This window comes from Ovis canadensis, chromosome 21, assembly GCF_042477335.2.
Source record: "Ovis canadensis isolate MfBH-ARS-UI-01 breed Bighorn chromosome 21, ARS-UI_OviCan_v2, whole genome shotgun sequence".
Classification (NCBI taxonomy): domain Eukaryota; kingdom Metazoa; phylum Chordata; class Mammalia; order Artiodactyla; family Bovidae; genus Ovis; species Ovis canadensis.
The window spans coordinates 48,602,326-48,626,608 of NC_091265.1; the positions used below are offsets into that span (position 1 = coordinate 48,602,326).

The following is a 24,283-nucleotide window of genomic DNA, read 5'->3' on the forward strand; positions in this document are numbered from 1 at the left end:
GGATATAATGTCAGCATGGGGACTGTAGTTAATAATACTGTATTGCATAGTAGAAAGTTGCTTAGAAAGTAGATCTTAAAAATTCTTATCACAAGAAAAAAGTTTTTGTAATTATTTGTGGTGGCAAATGTTACTTAAACTTATTATGATGATTATTTCAAATATATACAAATATAGAATTATTATGTTGTACACCTAGTACTAATATAATGTTATATGCCTATTATATCTCTTTTCTGTGAGCCAAGGATTTTATATCAAGCCAAGTTATTGTTCAACTGCTGAAATAACAAGCTCATTAAATGTACAATAACTCAGAGAAAATTATATTCACAACCCCTTTCTAAAGAAACATCTTGAAACAAGCTTTACCCATTGACAATTTTAATGGGGATATTTCTGCAAGACAATTGATGGGGAGCATACATTAAATTGTAACAATAAAACCATAACCAAGGTATGGACATAGGTAGCAATATACCATATATAAGATACAGGTTCACACAAAGGAGAACTATAAAATCTAAGAGAAAAGAATGAGCTAATTCATTGGAAAATGAGTGAAAAAGTACAAGGAAATTATTTAAGGGGGTAAAACAGTTATTAGAATCCTAAGAAGAAAAGGGACTAAGAATAATATAAAAATATCAATATAAAGGAAAGTCATATATAAAAATTACATATCTTCTGAACATCAAAAACATACAAAACATAATTAAAATATTTTTTAAAGCACATTAAATATCACAGAAAATAGTATGACAGAGTTGAGACTCAACTTTTTTTTTTTTTTGAAAAGAAGATAATAGGTCTTGGTACTCACTACTCACTATAGGCAGAAAAGAGGGTTGGGTGCTGGAGCATTCTGGATGGGTGGGGTGCTGGGGTACTCTATATTCTACAGAACAGCAAAGAAAGGTTAGCTATTATTAGTGATTTTTAAAGGATACCTTGAGGGCTTCTCAGGTGGTGCTAAAGATAAAGAACCCACTTGCCAATGCAGGAGAGCAAGAGATGTGGATTCGATCCCTGGGTTGGGAAGATCCCCTGGAGGAGAGAATGGCAACCTGCTCCAGCATTCTTGCCTGGGACACCCCATGGACAGAGAAGCTGACCAGGCTAGAGTCCGTGTGGTCATAGAACTGGACACGCCTGAGGGACTGAGCACAGCACAGCACGTGTGGTGGTGAGGTAAGGGCACTGCCCGGCCCGAGACAGTTGATTTCCAGCTATGGAATTTTGGTGTGATTGAGTCTTGGTGAGAAAAAGACTTTGGTTCTGTCAAAGCTCTTCCATGTTCCCCAAAACACATGCTCACCTGTCCCAACAGGGTGTAAAGATGCGTTTGGAGAAAACAAGTTCTGTTCTTTCCCACCTGCTTCAGGTCCTTGAGTGACCAGCCAGGAGCCTTGAACAACTCAGATGTCTTCCTCCCCCAGGTGCATGAAGGAGGTGCCCACAGCTGCCCGAAAGGAAGGTGGACTTCATCACAGGGATGTAAGCTGGAAGCAGAGCCCCAGATGGTGTCAGTTACTCCAGATATAAATTCTTTATCCCACTCTGCACCTCCAGAGCCAGCCTAAATGTTGGGAAAACTGTGTTAAAGGGGCTCCCTGTGACCTGGGGAGATAATGGGGTTAAATGCAGAAGCCCCAGGGCAGGCAGGGTCTCCCCACCAAGAGTTCAGACATCGGGACTGGCCCAACTAGAAAAACTCCCCCCACCCAGCCTCCCTGAGTGGAGGGACCAGGCACCATGAACCCTCAAGTTGGCCTTGGCCACTGGAGGAAAATAGCACCTGCAGGCACCAGCACTAAGGCAGCCACTTGGCAAGGTTTTTCTGCTGGGCCTTGCTGGTGCCAGGCCAGTCTCAGCCAGGCCCCCTGGCGGTCAGAGGTTTATATGCAGGATGGGTGTCCATGACCAAAAGGACATCAAGTTGCCTTAATGTTGCTCCCTTGGAAAGCCCGTTCTGGCTTGACCATGTTGGGGATTTTCTATTTCAAGATAGCATAGTACGATTTCCTCTGAAAAAGAAGGATAGCACAGAAATCCTAGTGTAAACTACAGAGTGTGTCGTTTCGTTGGTAGTAATATTGTAGAGAGCACGTGAGAGGCAGGCTTTCAGTATATCAATTCTTGATTGAATGAATGAATTCTTCACCAACTATCCTAAGACAGCCTCTGCCTAACAAGTTTGTCCTTAATTCCTCCCTGCCCCTGCTCTGAGTCCATGTGCCCTGGGCTTGCTGGCTGCCCCGGGCTCACCTGCTGTATCCAGGTGTTTGTCTCAACTTGCCTCTTTTGGAGGTCAGAACTTCAGACCTGGGGTGGAGGTCAGGTTCTAGAGCTTGCTCTTTCTGCACAGGGATTGGAAAGACTGAAAGATAGAAAGGTGAAAATCCCTTGATTTCTTTTCACAAAATGTTTATTTATATTTATATTATATTTATTTAGCTACATTGGGTCTTAGTTGCTACACGTGAGAATCTTCAGTCTCTGTGGCAGCATGTGGGATCTTTAGTTGCAGCATATGAACTCTTAGTTTTGGCATGTAGGATCCAGTTCCCTGATTGGGGACTGAACCCGAGCTCCCTGCAGTGGGAGCGCAGAGTCTTAGCCACTGGACCACCAGGGAAGTCCAACCCCCAGATTATTAACCAGTTTTTTTTTTTTTGACAACCCTGAAAGAGATTGCTACAGTGACTCTGTGCTTCCTGAGTGATCTCATTCCATGGGCTGGAGATGATTCCATGACCCCCAAGCAAAGGCAGAGAGCAATCCAAAGCTGAGATTATTGAAGAGATTAATTTCTCCATACAGGGCAATTTTCCTCCTATTTTTTGCATAGGCAGCAGTTCAATAAATAATTAATGCTTGTTCATCTTTTAGCTATTTCTCCTGCTGTAAAAAAATTAATTGGCCTTCCATCATCTATTGCATTGTAACCTAGAGGTATTTGGCCCATATCCGCCACCTGCTCAAACCTGCTCCTCCTGAGGCTCACTGGTGCGGTGACATAGGCGTCCTGCCCAGCCCCCAGGTTCAGGGCATGAATGGGAGTGCTTTAGCCTCCACCAACACTGCCTCTTTCTTCCAGAGGCTCGGCAAGTTTGCAGGCACTTTTTCTCACATCTCCTCGCTAGGTGCTGAGACTCCCGTTTTGCAAAAGAGGTTGAGCAACATTAGTGATTGGGGTGAGGGAGCAGCAGCATCTCCCTCCAGCCCTCAGACTAGGGATGTCAAATATCCTGGGATCTCTTTCTGACTTTGAAGACAGGCCCATCAGCTCTACTGGTGGCAAGATGGGGAGAGTCAGAAGGGAGGGAAGACTCCTTGGATGGCCTTGTTCCCCCAGCCTCAACCACCACATTTTTCCTACTTTAAATCATAAATCATGCCACCACATTGTTCTTTTACAAACATTCTTGGCTTTTATCTTTATATTAATTTAGATTCGGCTTCTCAGGGATGTTGGGATGTTGATTGTAATTGCATTAGGTGTATAGATTAATTTGAAGAGAGAATTTATACTTTTAAAATATTGGAACATTCTTGTGGGGAACTAGGTTTGTCTCTCCAATTAATAAGATACTATTTTATGTTCTTTAAAAAAAAAAAATCCTAAATCCACTGTGCCACCTCCTCTAGGAAGTTCTCCTAATTTAAAGCAGTCTGGCCACCCCCACCCAATGCCTGACTTGAATTTTCCCCTCAGTGCCCCAAAGGGGCACTAATGACACAGTCTGTTGATGGCTAGTTTGTCTTCTTTGTTTTCTCGTATTAAGATTTAAGCCCTGACAGAGCGGCAGTCCTGTTTGCTCTGTATCAGATACACCAAGCACTTGTATGGCTGCAAAGAGTCTTATAGAAGAGCTGGATTGTCAGCTGGAATGGCCAAGGAAAGGTCAATGAAAACAAACCATGAGTCAGCAGTTGGAATTGTCCCTCTGGGAAAAGTCGTACAGCCAGCACATGGGTTCAAGGGATGAACACACTCAGGGGCCCACTCAGGGTCCCAGCCCTACTCCTTCTGCTGCCTCTGAGTGAGGTCATTTCACCTCGCCCAGCCCCAGGACCTCATCTGAAAAAAATGCTTCTCTTGTAAGGCTGTTGTTGGAGTTCAATGAGAGGATGAACACGGACAATGTTTGTAAGCTATGGAGCACTAGTCGCATATGAGAATTCATTGTTATCATCTGTGAGGTCCTCTAACTCTGATACCCAGACCTAGAACCATCTTCAGAGACACCACTCTGCGCCCACATTGGAAGCATCCTGAAATCCGTGTGCTGGTTCACCATCATGCCCTTAGGTTTCTCAAGATAGGTTAGTGCTAGGATGCTATAATGTCTGAGCCAGAGCTGAGGTCCAAAAGGGCTGATGTACCTGAGGTGCGCTTGCACGCTCCTCGGGGCAGCCCTGTCCAGACCCTGTGGCCCCATCTCGAGGGTGCTGGGCAAGGGATTCCTTAGAAAGAGCATCTCTTTTGAGTACTCATCTTGGGCCAGGCTCTCTGCTAAGCCCTTTACATGAATTATCTAATCTGATGCTCATACAACTCTGTGCCATTAATATAATTATCCTCATCGTACTAGCCAACATAACTGAAGCTCTAAAGATCATCAACTTAAAGTATTAAAGTGAGATTCTAAGTGATTACAGAGCCTTTGCTCCTAACTTACTATTCTCTACTGCCTCTAGACACTATCCTGTTAGAGCTCTTCTCTCTGTCTAAATTCCTTCTCCATCAACCACTGCATCCCACTATGAGTTGGGCATTTCCCTAAATGGCAAGATGACCCCAGGCCAGAGTACAGAATCATTTCTTTTAAAAATCTTGTATGGCCTTTGCAAGCCTGAAACAATCCCTCCACACTATTAGCAGTATTCAACTCTGTCACCTAAAACATTTGCCCATCCCTAAGAAAATCACCACAACTTATGGAAACTGGAGTCAAATTGGTTGCACCAAAGAGGATGAAACAAGTGTCCTTCGACAAGTGACACCCAAACTTGAATCCATGGCCCCTGGGTGGGTATCCACCACTGGTCGGAAACCACAATAAGAACTTCAGAATATTCAGAGATGGGATGATGAGATGGCCTTTTATGGCTTACAGAGTTCTCTCATCCTACTCCAAACAAAGAGGACTCTGCAACGTAGGCAAACAGAAGTGCTTGAACAAAGGAATGGGAGAATGGTAAGGAGTACCCAGAAAAGGACAGAGAAGAAGTCCAAGTTGGCAGAAGAGCAGGGCAGTGCATGAGACCTTCCCATACAGCTCTGAGAGAGCACACTGAGGAATGAAGGGGCTGAGGGCCACATGCATGTCTGTGACCCCGGGAAATCCTTTAGGGTATCACCAGAGCTGGGACTTCCCTCATGGTCCAGTGGCTAAGACTCTGTGCTCCTAATACCAGGTTTGATCCATGGTCAGGGAACTAGATCTTACATACCACAACTAAAGATCCTGCATGCCACAACTAAAAAAAGAAAGAAAAAAATCCTTCCTACAAGGAAGATTGAAGATCCTGCTTGAGGCAACTAAGACCTAGCACAGCCTAATTAATTAACTACTTTAAAAAAAGGTATCACCAGGGCCAAAGACTTGTGGAATGTGTGATCTCTTATCCCTGCATTTTACCTCTAATTGGGGCTTTGCTGGAGACAATGCCTTAACCTAAAACAAGTCCAGGGAGGGAACCTGAGCTCTAGGGCAGGGAAGGGAAGGCACAGGTTATAAGGTAAGCCCATTAACGCCTCTCTAGTGCCAGTGTGTTCTATCTGCATTCAGGTCAAGAGCTCTGAGATCTAGCCATTGCTCTGCACTTGTTTGCTGTGTGCTCCTGGACAGACTTCTTACTTTCTGTGATCCTCGCCTTCCTTCTCTGTAAATTGGAGACAGAGTATCTGTCCTGCTGACCTCACAGGTTTCTGCTCATGAGGCAATGAGCACAGGGTTTTGTCAACTGTCTGGCACACAGTGTTAGACATGACCTTCCTCTGCTTCCCGCCTCTTGCCCTCTGCAGGCCAACCACCTCTCCTCTCCCTGGCAGGGGTCCCCAACATACCCCTCAACCCACCAGGATCTAATGCCTGATGATCTGAGGTGGAGCTGATGTAATAATAATAGAAATAAAGTGCACAATAAACGTAATGGGCTTGAATCATCCTGAAACCATTCCCCCTCCCCGTTCCATGGAAAAATTGTCTTCCAGGAAACTGGTCCTTGGTGCCAAAAAGGTTTGGGACCGCTGCTCTGTGAGAGGCTCTCTGAGTCAGAGTTGGTCTCTGTCCACTGCGATGTCTGGTCACAGACCCCTCTACCTGAGTCTACTGCAAGGAGGCACCTGTGACCCTCACTGGGGGCCTCCAGCCCAAAACACTTGAATCTCACACCGCTTAGGACACCACATCTCCAGCGGGAAACATCACCGTCATATCTTAAGTATTTTCCTCTCACCCCAAACCACAGAGCCAACCAAACTATAACAGGAATAAAGTCCTTCTTGGTGAATTTGGGTTTTGCCATTCTTTTGTTAGTGTTTGGTGCCACAGCTACCGTTGTGCTATTGTTTATCCAGCCTACTAAGGTTCTATTTTCCGTAATAGATTTTTTCTTGTATTCCATCTAGAATGGGCTTGCACAGAGTCCAGGACTGCTAAGCCCACAGGGCCAAGCCAAGGACCTCCTAGTGTTTGCTCGAGGAAAGTCCACATTACGGGAGAACCTTGAGATACCTCCGTGCTGAAAGAGAACCAAGTCCGTTCTTGTCCATCTCCCCACTCGGGCCCCCATGACCAAGTTTTCTCTCTTTCTCCCAAAGAGGAGATCATGGATTGTGAAATGCCTTAATGGAAAAAACAGCCACAGGGCACAGCTTAATGGGATTGTATCCAAAATCATTATGTCATGAAAAGTTTCTTTCCCCAAGTACACACAGGCTGTTTTTCAGCACTTATCCCAAATCAGTTTTTATGGGGAGATGGGGCTGAGGAGGCGGGTTTGGGAGTCTTATGCACAATCTCCCCATTCATCCCTTCTGGCTCTGGATCCTCTCCCAATAATACAGGGCTGTTCCCCAACCCTGGGACACTGTTCTCCCCTTGTCTGTCCCTCTGCCATCACCCCTTTTTACTCATTTAAAGGGACTTTGCACTTCAGATTTACTAAGCTCACATTTGCTTTTACCCTATTTCACAAAGCCCTGCATAGAGCAAGCCCTCTAAAGCTGGGAATGAAAACTCTCCCCTCTCTCTGTAGTATCAGCTAGAGGCTGGACACCCCAGGAGGGGATAAGTGAGCAGGAGAGGATGGCGCAAAGTTGTGGAATGAACACTGGACTGGGAGCTCCGGGTCCTGGTCATGAAATAGCAACTCACTTCCAGGATCTGGATGTAGCACCAAAATGACCTCCCAAGCTCCACCCAGTTATACAGTTCCTGATACATCTTGACCACGGTTGGGCTGAAAAGAGTACAAACAAGCATGATGAAACTGATAACGTTTTCTGGACCCAGAATTTCATGACTATTCCTAGAGGAGAGGTGAGGAATGTGGCTCAAGGGGAGCGTGAAGGAGGGGTGGGTGTCATGGGCAGAGGGGCCAGTGAAGAGGACAGCAGATAGTCATTCTCCACAGATGATTTGGGAGGTAAGATCCCAGGATTGCCCACCTAGTTTCGAGACTAGTTCAAATGGCCTGCAGTTAACCAATAAGAAAATCAAGAGACTTCTCTGGTGGTCCCTTAGTTAAGACATTGTGCTCCCAATGCAGGGGGCGTAGGTTTGACGCCTAGCTGGGGAATGAAGACCTTGCATGGTGCAGCCAAAAAAAAATGAGGGTTACAGGGTGGGGTGTGGAGAATGGCGTCACTGCCTACTCACCTGTGACAGGGAGGATCTCTAGCAGAAAGGGTTCTGAGGGCAGAGAGGGTAGCCCAGGTGGAGGGTGCAATGGTGAGCAAGTGCAGAGGGGGGAGAATTATTTGTCCCCTGCCTTACCCACATGAAGATCACTGGGTTTCACACATTTAAGTTTCTGGTGATTGATGCTAGGCTAATTTTTATAATGTAATATGGAGGAATATATCAATACAAAACAGATATAGCTAGATTTTGTACAGCTTTGAGAAGCAAGCATCTGATATGAATATTTACCTGTGAAGACTATAGCTTTAATAACCTTCCAGCCCATGGCCAAGTCCTGGGAACAGTGTGTATGGTAATGGGCAATTCCCAGAATTAACTCAATCCAGCCTCTGCACAAGGTATTAATACTAATACTGTGTTGATATGATACAGATATCATGAAGAAATTTCCTGGTTTCAACACTCCAGCGAGAGTAGGGAAAGTCCCAGGCACGGAGCAAAGTTCAATTGCTTCACTTCCCATTTGCGTACCATCTTTGAAATAGTCTTCAACATCTATGGCCTGGGAGCTCAAGCTTGCTCCCAGGGACCCTCGGAGAACCTTTCATACAGAAGAGGAGGATTCGGCCTCCTGAAGGACACTGGAGATTCTGCAATACTAGAACCAGGAGACAACTGAGTCAAACAATGGTCAGTTCAGTTCCAAGAATAGCGCTGACCTTTTAGTATGTATTTTCTACAAACAAGAACATGTTCTTATGTAATAACAATGCAGTCTAAGAATCAAGCAGTTAACTCATTCACATTCCTATCATGAAATCCCACACCCACTCCAGTGTTGCTAATTGTCCTAATTATGTCCAGGATCACACACCGCTTTAGCTGTCTCCTTAGTCTTCTCTAATCTGGAACATTTCCTTGACTTTCACGGCCAGGACATCTTAAAAGATTCCATGACAGGTATTTGCAGAATGTCCCTCCACTTGGATTTATCTAAAGTTTCCTCCATTCTATTCAGGGGATGGTCTAGGGCAAGAATGCCACAGAAATGATGCTATATCCCCTTGTGTCCCATTAGATGGTGTGGATCACAATTTGCCTTATCACAGCTGAAGTTAACTTGGTCTACTCCATTACAGTACTCTACAAGTCTGCTGGTTTTCACCACTATAAACTTGCTCCTTTTCTTTAAAAAAAAAAAATTATTTATTTTTATGTATCTATTTGGGCTTCCCTGATAGCTCAGTTGGTAAAGAATCCGCCTACAATGCGGGAGACCTGGGTTCAATCCCTGTGTTGGGATGATCCCCTGGAGAAGGGAAAGGCTACCCACTCCAGTATCCTAGCCTGGAGAATTCCATAGACTGTATAGGCTGTGGGGTCGCAAAGAGGTGGACACGACTGAGTGACCTTCACTTCCATGTATCTGTTTGGCTGTGCCAGGTCTTAGTTGTGGCATACCAGATCTTCTGTCTTCGTTATGGCATATGACCTCTTAGATATGGCATGTGGGATCTAGTTCCCTGCCCAGGGATGGAACCCAGACCCACTGCATTGGGAGTCCGGAGTCTTAGCCACTGGACCACCAAGGAAGTCCCTAAAGTTGCTCCTTTTTCTCTTGGTAAATAGACTATTTGACACCAAGACAATACACCAACCCTCATCAAACTTTCACCCACTTGTTCTAACACTTCCTGGAGTTTCTCAGCTGAATTAACTGCTACGATGGTTAGCAAATAGTGATCTAATTTTATCATTTTTTCTCAGCATATTAGTTGGCATTCCACTGCAAGAAAGAGCTGTCTCTTCATTTATTTATTCACTTTTTCATTTATATCAGTGTAGACTCATGAAGTTTATTTTATTCAGTGGGATATAAATGGTTACTAACATCATTTTCATGTTCAAATTACACCACATTTGGTCATGGGATCTCTTGCAGGCTGGCTTCAGTACAAAATATTCCAGGGTCTTAGTGGTCTTTTCTGCTACCATTCATGGAATTAGTCATTTCTCCAAGGAGCTCTGGCTCCATATAGTGGAGAATGGTACTTAGAAACTAAGATCTGAGTACTGAGTCTGCTTATTGCTATTGTTGCGTTATTGCTCCCAGGATCTCTCAGTGGAGAGGATGCACAAACAGACACATACACTCTTCATCCATGATGACAGAAAGCAGATCGGTGGTTGTACAGGATGGTGAACAGGGGTTGGAGACAGGAATTATAAGAGAGTACAAGGAAACTATGGGGGTGATGGGTATATTCACATGTCAAACTTATCAAAATGTACATTTTAAATATGTACAGTTGTGCTGGGCTGTGCTAAGTCGCTTTAGTCATGTCCGACTCTTCGCGACCTCATAGACCATAGTCCGCCAGGCTCCTCTGTCCCTGGGATTCTCCAGACAAGAATACTGGAGTGGATTGCCATTTCCTACTCTAGGGAATCTTCCTGACCAAGGGATCGAACCCAGCTCTCTTAAGTCTCCTGCATTGGCAGACGGGTTCTTTTCCACTAGCACCACCTGGGAAGACCATATGTAAATTATACTTCAATAAAGCTGTTAGAATTTTTAATGTTCCTGGATTCGCCAGGGGAAGAAAGCAATACACTATGATGTCTAACATCTTGTCTTCTAAGGAACTGCTTAAAGAGAAATAACGCATATGATTTTTAAATCAGGAAATTCATCTTAGGTTTAAATGGCAATCCACTCCAGGACTATTGCCTGGAAAATACCATGGACAGAGGAGCCTGGTAGGCTACAGCCCATGGGCTCTCAAAGAGTTGGACACGACTGAGCGACTTCACTCAGCATGTGTAAAATTAGAAGGATGATATAAAATTCTTCAAATATTTTTTCTTAAATTAATATTGTAGAATGTGGGACTTGTTTTCTGGGATTTTTTAAATGACGTTTAACAAATGGGAATGTATTTGGAATCCAAGTTTTAATTTTAAGTGAATTTTCTAAAACAATGATAATGAGTAAAATCAATAATAAGCTTATCCAAAGTCATTTGCATGCAGGAAAAACATTTAGTAATTTATTTTGTAAATGATGTGACTAAAAAAAATATAGTTCAAGTATACCTTTTAAAAAATATCTTGTGCATCCTTCTACCCAATAATTCCATATCTGGTATTTTTCCTGGAAATAAGGTCACAGGAACACCCAAAATTATTATGGATAAGAATGTTCATTACAATGTTATTGATAATATGAAGAATTGTAATCAACCTAAGTGTTTTGATAAATTATGGCTTAATAGTGCAATTCAACTTGAAATAGACATTAGACTATTGTAGAATATTTGATGTCAGCGAGAAATGTTCACTATATATTTTAAGTGAGAAAAACAGTATGGATAAAAACTCAGCAGTGGCCACGGGACTGGAAAAGGTCAATTTTCATTCCAATCCCAAAGAAAGGCAATGCCAAAGAATGCTCGAACTACCACACAATTGCACTCATCTCATATGCTAGCAAAGTAATGCTCAAAATTCTCCAAGACAGGCTTCAGCAATACATGAACCTTGAACTTCCAGATGTTCAAGCTGGTTTTAGAAAAGGCAGAAGAACCAGAGATCAACTTGCCAACATCCCCTGGATCATCGAAAAAGCAAAAGAGTTCCAGAAAAACATCTATTTCTGCTTTATTGACTATGTCAAAGCCTTTGACTGTGTGGATCACAATAAACTGTGGAAAATTCTGAAAGAAATGGGAATACCAGACCATCAGATGGCCTGGTATCAGATGACCAAAGTATTGGAGCTTCAGCTTCAGCATCAGTCCTTCCAATGAATATTCAGGTTTGATTTCCTTTAGGATTGACTGGTTTGATCTCCTTACCATCCAAGGGACTCTCAAGAGTCTTCTCCAAGACCACAGTTCAAAAGCATCAATTCCTCACACAGCTTTCTTTATGGTCCAACCCTCACATCCATACATGACCACTGGAAAAACCATAGCTTTGACTAGATGGACCTTTGTTGGCAAAGTAATGTCTCTGCTTTTTAATATGCTATCTAGGTTGGTCATGACTTCCCTGGTGGCTCAGACAGTAAAAGCATCTGCCTACAATGTGGGAGACCCAGGTTTGATCCCTGGGTTGGGAAGATCCCCTGGAGAAGGAAATGGCGACCCACTTCAGTGTTCTTGCCTGAAAATCCCATGGACAGAGGAGACTGGCAGGCTACAGTCTATGGGGTCACAAAGAGTTGGGACACGACTGAGCGACTTCATTTCACTAGGTTGGTCATAACATTTCTTCTAAGCAACAAGTGTCTTTTAATTTCATGGTTGCAGTCACCATCTGCAGTGATTTTGGAGCCCAAAAAATAAAGTCTGTCACTGTTTCCCCATCTATTTACCATGAAGTGATGGGACCAGATGCCATGATCTTCGTTTCCTGAATGTTGAGATTTAAGCCAGATTTTTCACTCTCCTCTTTCACTTTCATCAAGAAGCTCTTTAGTTCTTCTTTGTTTTCTGCTGTAAGAGTGGTGTCATCTGCCTGTCTGAGGTTATTGATATTTTTCCTGGCAATCTTGATTCCAGCTTGTGCTTCATTCAGCCCAGCATTTCACATGATGTATTCTGCATGTAAGTTAAATAAGCAGGGTGACAATATGCAATCTTGACGTACTCCTTTCCCAATTTGGAACCAGTCCGTTGTTCCATGTCCAACTGTACTGTTGCTTCTTGACCTGCGTACAGATTTCTCAGGAGGCAGGTAAGGTGGTCTGGTATTCCCATCTCTTTCAGAATTTTCCAAAGTTTGTTGTGAACCGCACAGTCAAAGGCTTTAGCATAGTCACTGAAGCAAACGTAGATATTTTTCTGGAATTCTCTTGCTTTTTCTATGATCAAGGGAATGTAGGCAATTTGATCTCTGGTTCCTCTGCCTTTTCTAAATCCAGCTTGAACATCTGGAAGTTCATGGTTCACATACTATTGAAGCCTAGTTTGGAGAATTTTAAGCATTACTTTGCTATTGTGTGAGGGTAATTGTGTAGTAGCTTGAACATTCTTTGGCATTGCCTTTCTTTGGGATACAGTCTATAATCATTAGTCTTTACAGAGTCTGTATTTATCCCGTTTAGTGTTAACGAACCTATATTTCACTGCAGAAATTATGCTGCCCAGAACTCCTGGAAGTGTCACATAATAGCCAGTACAAATATCATTTTAATATCCAAAGATATCTGAACTCCAAAGCCTATGCCCCTGAGAGTTTCAGGTAAGGTATTTGGGACAATATTTTGTGATTAGGGAAAACGAGGAAGGAAGGGAGGGAGGGAGGGAGGAAGGAAAAGAAGAAAAAGTTTATAATCTGGGTGGAATAAAAAAAGTTCTGAAAAGGATGCTGAGGGCAAATTATATGTGAACGTGTTGGTCGCTTAGTCGTGTCAGACTCTTTGCAACCCCACGGACTACAACCCGCCAGGCTCCTCTGTCCATGCAATTCCTCACAAGAATACTAGAGTGGGTAGCCATGTCCTTTTCCAGGAGATCTTCCTGACCCAGGGATCGAAGCTGGGTCTTCCACATTGCAGGCAGTTTCCTTACCATCTGAGCCACCAAATTAGACATAAGAAGGGGTTAAATTTAACTTTTGCTGTCTTTCTGTCAAAGCTCTTCAGCCAAAGGCCACCAAACACACAAACTAGGTCCATAACTTGTGCAGGGAAAGAGGCTGAACCCCAGGAGGCAACCTTGCGGTGTGTCAGTGAGGAGGGGTTAGAGAGAGCTGTTTGCAGAGTGTAGGCTTTAATGTGTGCTTTGGGGAAGAGACTGGGTGCCCTCAGACACTGGAGGCAGGCCTATACCTTGATATTCCAATAGGTCATCTCTCTAGGGAGGAGGGAATGGAAGGAGGAGAGAAGAAGCAGGCAATCCTCTTGGACAAGAAAAGAGGGTGTTTGGCCCTGTCTGTGAAGCCATGACTTTGTCTATGCTCAGACATTGTTAGGAAGTGGCCTGGCCTTGCCTGGAAACTCAGTGTTGGAGGACCCTCATGCTGGTGTTTTATGTCTGGTAGGGGCACAGCATGGCACAGCTCTGAGTGCCAGGCTGCTTCTCTTCTAACTCAGTATCTGGCCTGGAAAACCCCATGGGCAGAAGAGCCTGGCGGGCTACAGTCCACAGGGCTGCAAAGTGTTGGACACAGAAAAATTGAGCAGAAAGCCCTCTCCCCAACCAATCAGCACCATAGACCCATTATTAACATCTTTCCTCCATGTGATAAGCTTGCAATATGGTGAGGCTGATGAGCCAGCATTGACACTACCATTAACCAAAGTCCATAGTTTTACATTAGGGTTCATTCTTTGCGTTGTACAGTTCTATGAGTTTTGACAAATATATAATGATGAGTTTACACCATTACTGTATCATACAGAATAGTTTCACTGCCCTGAAAATCTCCTGTGGTCCAACTATTCATCTCTCTCCACCTCCCCCCGGCCCCAGGTAGTGAAAGTGAAGAAAGTACCTCCCCCCCGGCCCCAGGTAACTGATGTTTTACGACGTCTCCATAGTTCTGCCTTTTCCAGAATGCCATTTCAAACTGGCTTCTCTCATTTCATGTGTTTGAGTTTCCTCTCGCAGCTTGATAACTTTTTTTTTTTTAATTACTGAATGATGTTCCGTTGTTTGTCTTCCAAATTTTGTATTCCACGGTTCCAGGCTCTTGCGCTGTAAACATCCTTGCCATAAGCATGGTTGCAAACATTTTGCCACACAACTAACTGGCCTTAAGGCAATTTTCTCGAAAAGATAAAATAGCAAAACATAAAAGAGGGACATTATAAAGGATGTAGTGAAACATAAGAAATGAATAACAAAATTTAAAAGACTTCATTGTGAAAAGCAAAAGATTTGAATACATTTAAAATGTGTATAGCTTCATGACAATACTCCGTAAATAACTTGTTTTACTTTGGATTTTGCTTGTCTAAGCACCTCTCTTCCAAGTCTTTCATTCACATTATTTTATACTTTTTCTTCCTGTTGATTTTTCTCCTCCTTTGGCTTTGCACAGGTTTTTTTTTTTTTTCACTAAAATATCTTCCTTAGTAAGAGAGGTATCAGATTCCACAAAATAAAATGCATATTTGTACCTGAGCTTTGTACTACTAGGTGCTCTTGGCATATTGTCACATGTCCACTGGAAGATGTTCCAAAGTTCAGTGGGAAATGTGGGTCCAAGTTTGTGCCTTCAAGGGCTCAGCCTCTTTCTCCTCTGGTATATGTAATGTGTTTCAAAATAAAAAACCAACTATTGGAGCAATTTGTTGTCATCTGTTGGCTTGATAAAATCATCAATAAGGTCAATAACATATCTGAACCAGTTGAAATCAAACTGTCAAACCAAAAACTGTCAACCAGTTATTTTATCTTTTATAGCAAAATTGCTTATGGCCAATTAGTTATGCAGCAAAAATGTTTGCAGCGACCATGTTAATGCCAAAGAAGCTTATGGCATACACAGTTTGTTGATCCATTCACCAATGAAAGACATTTTGGTTGCTTCCAAGTTTTGGCAGTTGTGAATAATGCCCTATATCTGTATGCAGGTATTTTGTGTGTGATCAAGTTTTCAGCTCATTTGAGTAAGTAACTAGAGATTTGATTTCTGAATCACATGGTAAGACTGCATTGCTCTACATCCTCACCAGCATTTGGTGTTGTCAGTGTTTTCGATTTTAGCCATTCTCTTGGGTGTTTCGCTGGTAGATTTTTTAAAAAAAAAAATACCATCTCTCCAGTGTAAAGGAAAGCCCCAAATTACCAACTTTCATGGTGTAAATCATCCCAGCACAGCCAATTTAAGCAACCAAAGCGATGTCACTGAATGCAGAGTTGGAGGACATGCCAGGGTATTTGTGCTGCCTATGGCACCTCTGCCTGTACAGATGCTCTGCACAGAGACTGGGCTTAGCCATCTTGGACAAACCCTGTTGTCATCTTCTTAGACTGGCAGCCACTGCTTGATCATTCACGGTTGACTTCCTGGTGATCAGAGTGGGGAAATCATGTAAGCAGCTGCCTCTACAGAACCCAAGCTTAACAAAGCTAATTTCTGTCTTAATGACAAAGATGCTAAGGATGGCAAGTGGGTATTTAGCAAGCACTAACCTGTGCTCTTCAATGCTTGGTGATACAGCAGAGCTGCCAACCTCTAGAAGCTCATCTCCCAAGTCATCTAAAATGGTTTATTCCCACAAGACCAAATCCTGGCCACCCTAAATCTTTTCCCTTTTCTCTTACTTTGACCATGACCCCACTCAGTACCCCTATACCTTTCTGGTGTGCTGAGTCACTCAGTCATGTCTGACTCACTGTGACCTCATGGACTGTAGCCCGCCAGGCTCCTCTGTCCATGGGATTCTCCAGGCAAGAATACTGGAGTGGGTTGCAATTTCCTTCTTCAGGGATCTTTTCTACTGTGGGATCGAACCCATGTCTCTTGCATCTCCTGCATTGGCAACTGGACTCTACCACTGTGCCACCTGGGAAAACCTTACCTTTCTAGGCTCACCCTCTTTCTCTCCACAGCCGGTGGGGTTTCCATGGTTTCTCAGAGGGCACCCGATGGCATCACCGACTTGATGGACATGAACTTGAGCAAGCTCCGGGAGTTGTTGATCGACAGGGAAGCCTGGTGTGCTGCAGTCCACGGGGTCGCAAAGAGTCGGACACGATTGAGTGAATGAACTGAACTGAACTGAACCCGATATAAATGTTAAGCTCTCTGAAATAAGAAAACAATCATACGCACACAGGATTATGTTTGCAGTCTCCAGGAAGTTTCAATTATGTAACCGATTCTTCTCTTCTTAGAGTCTTCTTTCTTAGTCACCAATAAGCGAGGTTGGTAATGATCATTTGATGATTTCATGTACAGCAATTATTTGATTAAAGCTAAATTTAGCCTTTATATGTGAGATTATGCTTTGAAGTGTGACCAAATGAAACCGGGCTCCACAAGCATGAAACAGGTGCAGCCATGAAGTTAAGGCGAGGGTGTGGGAGCAGGATGGCTGGGTTCTGTGCCCAGTCCTGTCACATGAGTCCTACTCCGCTGGCATAGAGGGGGACCTCAGTACAATTAGCAGATGGGATTAGTAGGGGTGATCATCCCAGATAAGTGAAGTAATTTATCCAAAAGGAAAACAACTCCCTGCAGCCCCGGAGGCCCTGCCAGTGGCCTGATCCCTGCTGGCTTCTCCGGCCCGCTGCAAGCGCCCTGCACTAAACCCAGGTCTGACCTTGGGCAGATTGTGCAATCTCTTGAGGTTAGTTTCCTCGTCTGTTACCTGAGACTGCAGCCTTTCATGATGGACAGGTGGGCTGGCACAGAGGCTTCAGCCATGGGCTGGAAGGAGACGACAGGGAATTTAAAACCAGTTTTGTCACCTTTGGCGCTATGTGACCTTGCCTGAAAAAGCACTTAATTTAAACCCGTTTCTCTCTCTCCTAAATAATGATTATGATGCTGTTGGGCTGGGAAATTACAGGACACTGTCACCCCCGACCCCAAAAAGTCCTGTTAAACCTGGCCCAAACTCCAATTCCTTGACCTCTAGAGGTCCAATATCCTCTCCTTGGTTTCCATGAATTTTTGGGCTCACCTACCGTTGATTACCCTGCCTCTGGGCACCTCATTCATGTGTGTTACCTCCACTCTGCCCCACATCAAGCTGGAGGTCAGCGCAGCTGGACTGCCATGAAAAATACACTTCTGTAGAAGCATCCTGTGAACTGAAAGAAAGTGAATGGGGGCAGGGGGCAGTGGCCCTGGAGGGGGCAGTGGCACATTTCAGGCATCTCGCAGCCTCTCACACATCCAAACATCCTTAGTAGGAGCATGTGCTCAGTGCTTGATTGCGTCTGACTCTTCGTAACCCCGTGGACTGTAGCCCGCCAGACTCTTCTGTCAGTGGGATTCTCCAGGCAAAAATACAACAGTGGGTTACCATGCTCTCCTCCAGGGGATTTTCCCAACCCAGGGATCAAACCCACGTCTTTTATGTCTGCTACACTGGCAGGCAGGTTCTTCGCCAGTAGAGCCAACAGGGAGCATCTTTCCCATTCTGCCCCCCCCCAGGTCCCTCTAAATTCCAGCTTCTGTTCCAAAGCACTAATCAAAGTATTTTGCCGACAATCCAGCTTTCTCCTTCTAAGGGAGATGGTGGTGAACAAAAGTCTCTCTGTCTCATTACATTTATAAGAACTGAACCCATGTGCTTTGTCGTGGGGCCATCTCATGCCATCCTCACCAGGACTCTAAGAAGTGTGGTTTTACTGGTGCAGATGCAGAAGTAGGGTGGGGATGGGGGATGAAGTGAGCACTCCTCAGCCCTAGGGGAGGGCGGTGCTGAGTTGAAAGCCAAGCTGATTCCAAAGCCCAAGTTCTCCTTCTACCATCTGCCCCTTGGTCTGCGGGCTCGGGAACCCCCCCAGGACTGGTCTGGATGAGCACCTGCTCCCGGGAAGATGTTGTCAAGTCACTCCTCCCCTCCAGGAGGGTGAAGACTCTGCTTCCACATCACCCTCTCCCCAGGGAAACCTGGTTCTGGGACCACCAAGGGGCAGCCAGGCTCTCCTAAAGGCCTTGATGAGGAGCAGCAGGAAAGAAGCTTTGCTCTCTAGCTGCCCTCCTTCCTGTGTCTGTCCTTCCATGCCCCCCATCAGCCTTCCCACTTCCTCAGCCTTCAGCACCCACCCCCTAAAATGACTCCCACTAAAGATACCCATCTCCTGACAGCCAGATAAAAGCACAAGCTGGTGGGTGATTCAGAGAGGAAGTTAGAGGTGAGGGGTGGAAAGCAGTGGGGCACACCCAAGAGAGAGGCATCTGAACAAGGCTGGGAGGTTGTGGAGGGTGAGTCAAAGTGGAGGTCATGACTGAGGACGCAGTGCTCACAGTCCATGATGCATCTAAAGCCACTGGAAAGATTCACAAGCCATCCCCAGTAGCAAGAGTGTCAAGACATGGGAACATATCTTAGCAAAATACATCAAAGATCTGCTGGGCTCGGGAACACAGCTTGTCTCTGTTTATCCAAGTCTGGCTCCAGCTAATGACAAAGGCTCTGTAACTTCCCGAGCATTCCCCACCAGCCGATGGGGAAAGAGATGGCAGAGAATGTGCTGAGTGGCCTGGACAATCAGCGTCAGGTTAGGATTAGCTCTGGATATCTGGTCTCGTCACTACACAGCAAATAGAAGGGGGAAAGTGGAAACAGTGACAGGTTTTATCTTCTTAGGCTCCAAAATCACTGCAGATGGTGACTAAAGTCTTGAAATTCAAAGGCATTTGCTCCTTGGAAGGAAAGCTCTGACAAACCTAGACAGTGCATCAAAAAGCAGAGACATCATTTTGCTGACAACGGTTTGTCTACTCAAAGCTATGGCTTTTCCATCAGCCAGGTACGGATGTGAGAGTTGGACGATAAAGAAGGTTGAGCGCTGAAGAACTGACACTTTTGAATTGTCAGGCTGGAGAAGACTCTTGAGAGTCCCTTGAATTGCAAGGAGATCAAACCAGTCAATCCTAAAGGAAATCAACCATGAATATTCATTGGAAGGACTGGTACTGATACTGAATCTACAATAGTTAGGCTACCTGGTGTGAAGAGCTGAGTCACTGGAAAAGACCTTGATGCTGGGAAAGACTGAAGGCTGGAGGAGAAGGGGGCAACAAAGGATGAGATGATTAGATAGCATTACTGACTCAATGGACATGAATCTGAGCAAACTCCAGGAGATAGTGGAAGACAGGGGAGCCTGGCATGCTGCAGTCCTTGGGGTTTCAAAGATTCAGACATGCCTTAGCAACTAAACAACAACAACATGGATAACATACAAAATAAAGACCAGCAGAAAGTCAGAGCTGATTCTGCGACCTCAAACAGGGGAATGAGAGAGCTGAGGAAGGAGGTGGGGAGACACAGTGCAAAGGTATCCTTTATTTTTAGATCATCAAGGAAATGGAAAGTGAAGTTATTATAACACCTTGCATTTCTACAGCACTTTACAGTTTACCCAATGCTTGCATGTACATCATTTCTTTTAGAAAACTGAATTGTCCAGGGTCTGGAGTTCAGCTGCACAGTTTGAACTGTAGCCTTACCATGTGCTCATCCATGATGTTATTTTTTATTTTTAATATTTTCATGTTGTGGACCATTTTTAAAGTCTTTATTGAATTTGTTACAATATTGCTACTGTTTTAGTTTTTACAGCCACAAAGCCTATGGGATCTAATTCCCCAACCAGGGATCAAACCTGCACCCCTGCAGTGGAAGGCAAAGTCTTAACCACTGTACTACGAGGGAAATCCCTCATCCATGACTTTATGAAGACAGTTTTCTTCCCTGCATCTCACGTTTCCCATTTGTACGATGGAAATGCCAATCATACAGGCCTCACAAGGTCGGTATGGGGACTAAATGAGACAGCCACTCGTTCATTCATTCATTCAAAAGTTTTGAGCAGTTCCTATATGCCAAGCTCTGTTCTAAGCACAGGGAACAAATTATGCCAAAACTTTTTTTTACCGTGAAACGTTCTCTCTAATGGGAGGGACAGAAAATGGCCACTGAGTGGACTATATTGTATATTAGAAGGTGATGTGGGGTATGAACTAAATTGAGCTGGTGGATGGGACCCTAGCACCTGGCACCTCTGAAGCATGGGCCAAACACCAGCCATTATTATCTACCCCTCTCCCACTCTCAGTGACCCTGCATGGTTGACAGGCTTATAACTTACAACTTATAGGTGTGCCACAGAGGCTTAGAGAGGCTGAGGACCTTTCTAGGGCCACACAGCCAGCACAGACCAAGCCAGGACTTGGATCTGACCCCTACTCCAGGGCCCTCTCCCTATCTTCTGCAAAAAGAGGAAGGGAGAAAAGCCCCAGGGGACGCACCCCACAGAAACTGCTGTCACCGCAGCCCTATCACCTTCCTCCCTGCCCCGGAAGCCCAGAACATGCTGAACGCAGGTGATCTGGCCCTGGGCGCTTGCTGGGAGGCCAATCCCAGAGCCTCCTGGCCAGAGTTCCCATAGTACGGAGGCTGTCAGGGCGCCAGGGAGAACCGTCAGCTTATTTTATTGACTTTCCACCCGGATGACTCCGCCAGGCCTACAGTTAGGAGACAATGAACAGAAGGCAGAGAAGAGGAACCCTGGGCAGCCCCCCAGGGCCGTGCCTTCTCCGACCCCCAGGGCCTTTTGGAGTCAGGGCTCAGAGAGCAGCCCCAGTTCACCGCTCAGGAGTGGCTCCTCTGGGCCAGAGCTCTAGGCTCCAGAGCAAGAGATGGCGGCAGGCAGCCTCCACTGCAGGTTCTGGCTGTGCGGGGCCTCCATCCAAGGCTTGCAGCCCTGCCTCCCTGCAGGCAGCCGGGGCTGTCTGACTCCCATTCACAGGCCAGGCCCTGCCCGTGGAATTAACCAGAACTCTCTGGGAGTAAGTACTCAGCTGCCCAAGAACCAGGCACCACTGACACCGGCCAGGGACCCGCTAGTGATACTGACAAGCTTCCAAGGGCTGCCTGTCTTCTTCTTCTTGCTCAGTCACTAAGTCATGTCCGACTCTTTGTGACCCTGTGGACTGCAGCACGCCAGGCTTCCCTGTCCTTCCCTATCCCCTGGAGTTTGCTCAAACTCATGTCCATTGAGTTGGTGATGCCATCCAACCATCTCATCCTCTGTCACCTCCTTCTCCTCTTGCCCTCAATCTTCCCCAGCCTCAGGGTCTTTTCCAATGAGTCGCCTTCTTAGGCCTGGGAATAACACTGCCCCTGCTGATACACCTCCAAGATCCACAGCAGAGCACCCCCAAATGACTGCCAAGGAGGCCTACTCACTTGATAACACACTCCCCCTGGCCAGACAGGAGCTCCCCAGGAATACAGGACCCAAGCCCTGTCCTCACACCACTGTCCCCACTCCACCCCCACCCCTCCATCCCCAGTAGACCTAGTTCCAGATCCCAACCTGCATGGTCCCAGGGCCCCTCCCTGGCCCCTGCAGACTATTTTAAGATCCGAGCTTCCCAGCTCTAGGAATGCAAGATGAAAGTGAAGTGACATATTCTGTTTTGTAGATACCTTTTCAGGGGCTTTCCTGGAGGTCCCGTGGTTAAGAATCTGCTTTGCAATTCAGGGGATACCAGTTTGAGCTCTGGTCTGAGACGATCCCACGTGCTTTGGAGCAACTAAGCCTGTGAGCCATGGCTACTGCAGCCCATATGCCTAGAGCCCATGGTTCGCAGCAAGCTAACCCCCCGCCATGAGAAGCCTGCCCACTGCTACTAGAGAGTAGTCCCCACTCACCACAACTAGAGAAAGCCTGCACACAGCAATGAAGACCCAGTTCAGCCAAAAATAAATAAATGATATATTTTTTAAAAATTTTTTATCATAAAAATTCAAACAATGGAATGCATATAAAGTAAAAAGGAGTAGCTCTGAAATGGGTGAAGGGGATCAAAAGGTGCAAACTTCAAGTTATAAAATAAGCCCTGGGAATGTAATGTATAGCTTGGGGACTATAGTTAATAATACTGTGTTGCATAGTTGAAAGTTGTTAAGAGAGTAGATCTTAAAAGTCTTCATCACAAGAAAAATAATTCTATTACTATGTGTGGTGACGGATGTTAATTAGACTTATTGGGATAATCATTTCACAGTATACACACAAGTGCTGAATCCTTATATTGTATGCCTGAAATGAATATTAATATTATATGTCAAAAATCAATAGCTCCTCCCACACCATCCTCCTTAATGTCAATTCCCAGAGGTGTCTACACTTAACAGTTTGGTATGTATTCTTCCACTCATTTATACATATACACATACACTCAAACACACACCTCACATAGAATTCTTTCTCATAAGCAGGAACATTTTGTATAAACTGTTGTGCACTTTGCTCTTTTCTTTTTTTTAAGCAGTAGTCACTTTTTAAAAACTTTTAACTTTTTTGCTTTTCTGTGTTTTGGCCATGTCTTGGAACATGTGGGATCCTGAGAGATAAAACCAGCACCCCCTGCACTGGGTATGTGGAGTCACTGGGAAGTCCTGAACTTTGCTCCTCTGAGTGCTGCAAGGACATTTTTCTCTGCAGGACATTTAAAGCTGATTCATTGCTCTGGTGGCTGCTACTGCATTCACTGCAGAGATGTTCCATGATACATTTAATCATTCCCCTATTGATGTACAGTTACCTCGTTTCCAATTATTCACCTCTACAAACAAAACTGCAATAAAATATTTGTGCACACATCTTTTCACAGTTGCATTTTTCCATAGGTTCACTTCCAGGAACTCCTGTTAGCCCATTTTATTTTGCATTCTTTGAAGACAAGTGAGGTTGCCATATTTTGATCTGTTGGTGGGCACTTTGCACAGAAAAATGAATTTGTTCTATTTTCCCCTAGTCTCTGTTCCAGTGGGCAATGGAGAAGAATTCAGAAGAAAGACAGGAAAATCCATCAACAGGCTGAAGAATGGCAGGCAGAGTAGGATTCACACCAGTGGACGTGCAAGAGGCCAGCTCATGGCTGGATGGTGGACAGAAGGGAGGCTGACTCAACAGACACATCGTCCCCCCATTTCAGCACCTTCATCTGTGTTGCCTTCAGAAGCAGCAAGCTGAGGTGGGTAGGGAAAGGGAAACCAACTCAGAGACAAGTTCAAAACCAGGCTGAGATGGGGAGATATCAGTGCCTCAGTAAGAAAGGAATCAGCCACGTCGGCACTACAACAGCCGAGCACCAAAGAACTGATGCTCTTAAAATAAACAAATGGGACCTAATTAAACTTAAAAGCTTTTGCACAATGAAGGAAACTATAAGGAAAGTGAAAAGACAGCCTTCAGAATGGGAGAAAATAATAGCAAACGAAGAGACTGACAAAGAATAAATTTCAAAAATATACAAGCAACTCCTGCAGCTCAATTCCAGAAAAATAAATGACCCAATCAAAAAATGGGCCAAAGAACTAAACAGGCAGTTCTCCAAAGAAGACATACAGATGACTAACAAACACATGAAAAGATGCTCAACCTCACTCATTATCAGAGAAGTGCAAATCAAAACCACAATGAGGTACCATTTCACGCCAGTCAGAATGGCTGCTATCCAAAAGTCTACAAGCAGTAAATGCTGGAGAGGGTGTGGAGAAAAGGGAACCCTCTTACATTGTTGGTGGGAATGCAAACTAGTACAGCCATTGTGAATACTTTACAATATTGTAAAGTAATTAACCTCCAATTAAAATAAATAAATTTATATTAAAAAAAACCTGTAAATAGAACTGCCATATGAGCCAGCAATCCCACTGCTGGGCATACAAACTGAGGAAACCAGAGTTGAAAGAA

General features: G+C 44.7%; 1 long non-coding RNA gene across 1 annotated transcript; it reads right to left on the bottom strand.

The window, feature by feature from the left end:
- Positions 1–367: 367 nt before the first annotated feature.
- LOC138426604 (uncharacterized) lies at positions 368–16,746 on the bottom strand. The gene is made up of 4 exons (XR_011251714.1): positions 16,668–16,746; positions 16,414–16,555; positions 2,269–2,380; positions 368–1,502 (listed from the first exon to the last, which is right to left on the bottom strand). It is a non-coding gene; the product is annotated as an uncharacterized lncRNA (long non-coding RNA).
- Between the last annotated feature and the right edge of the window lie 7,537 nt (positions 16,747–24,283).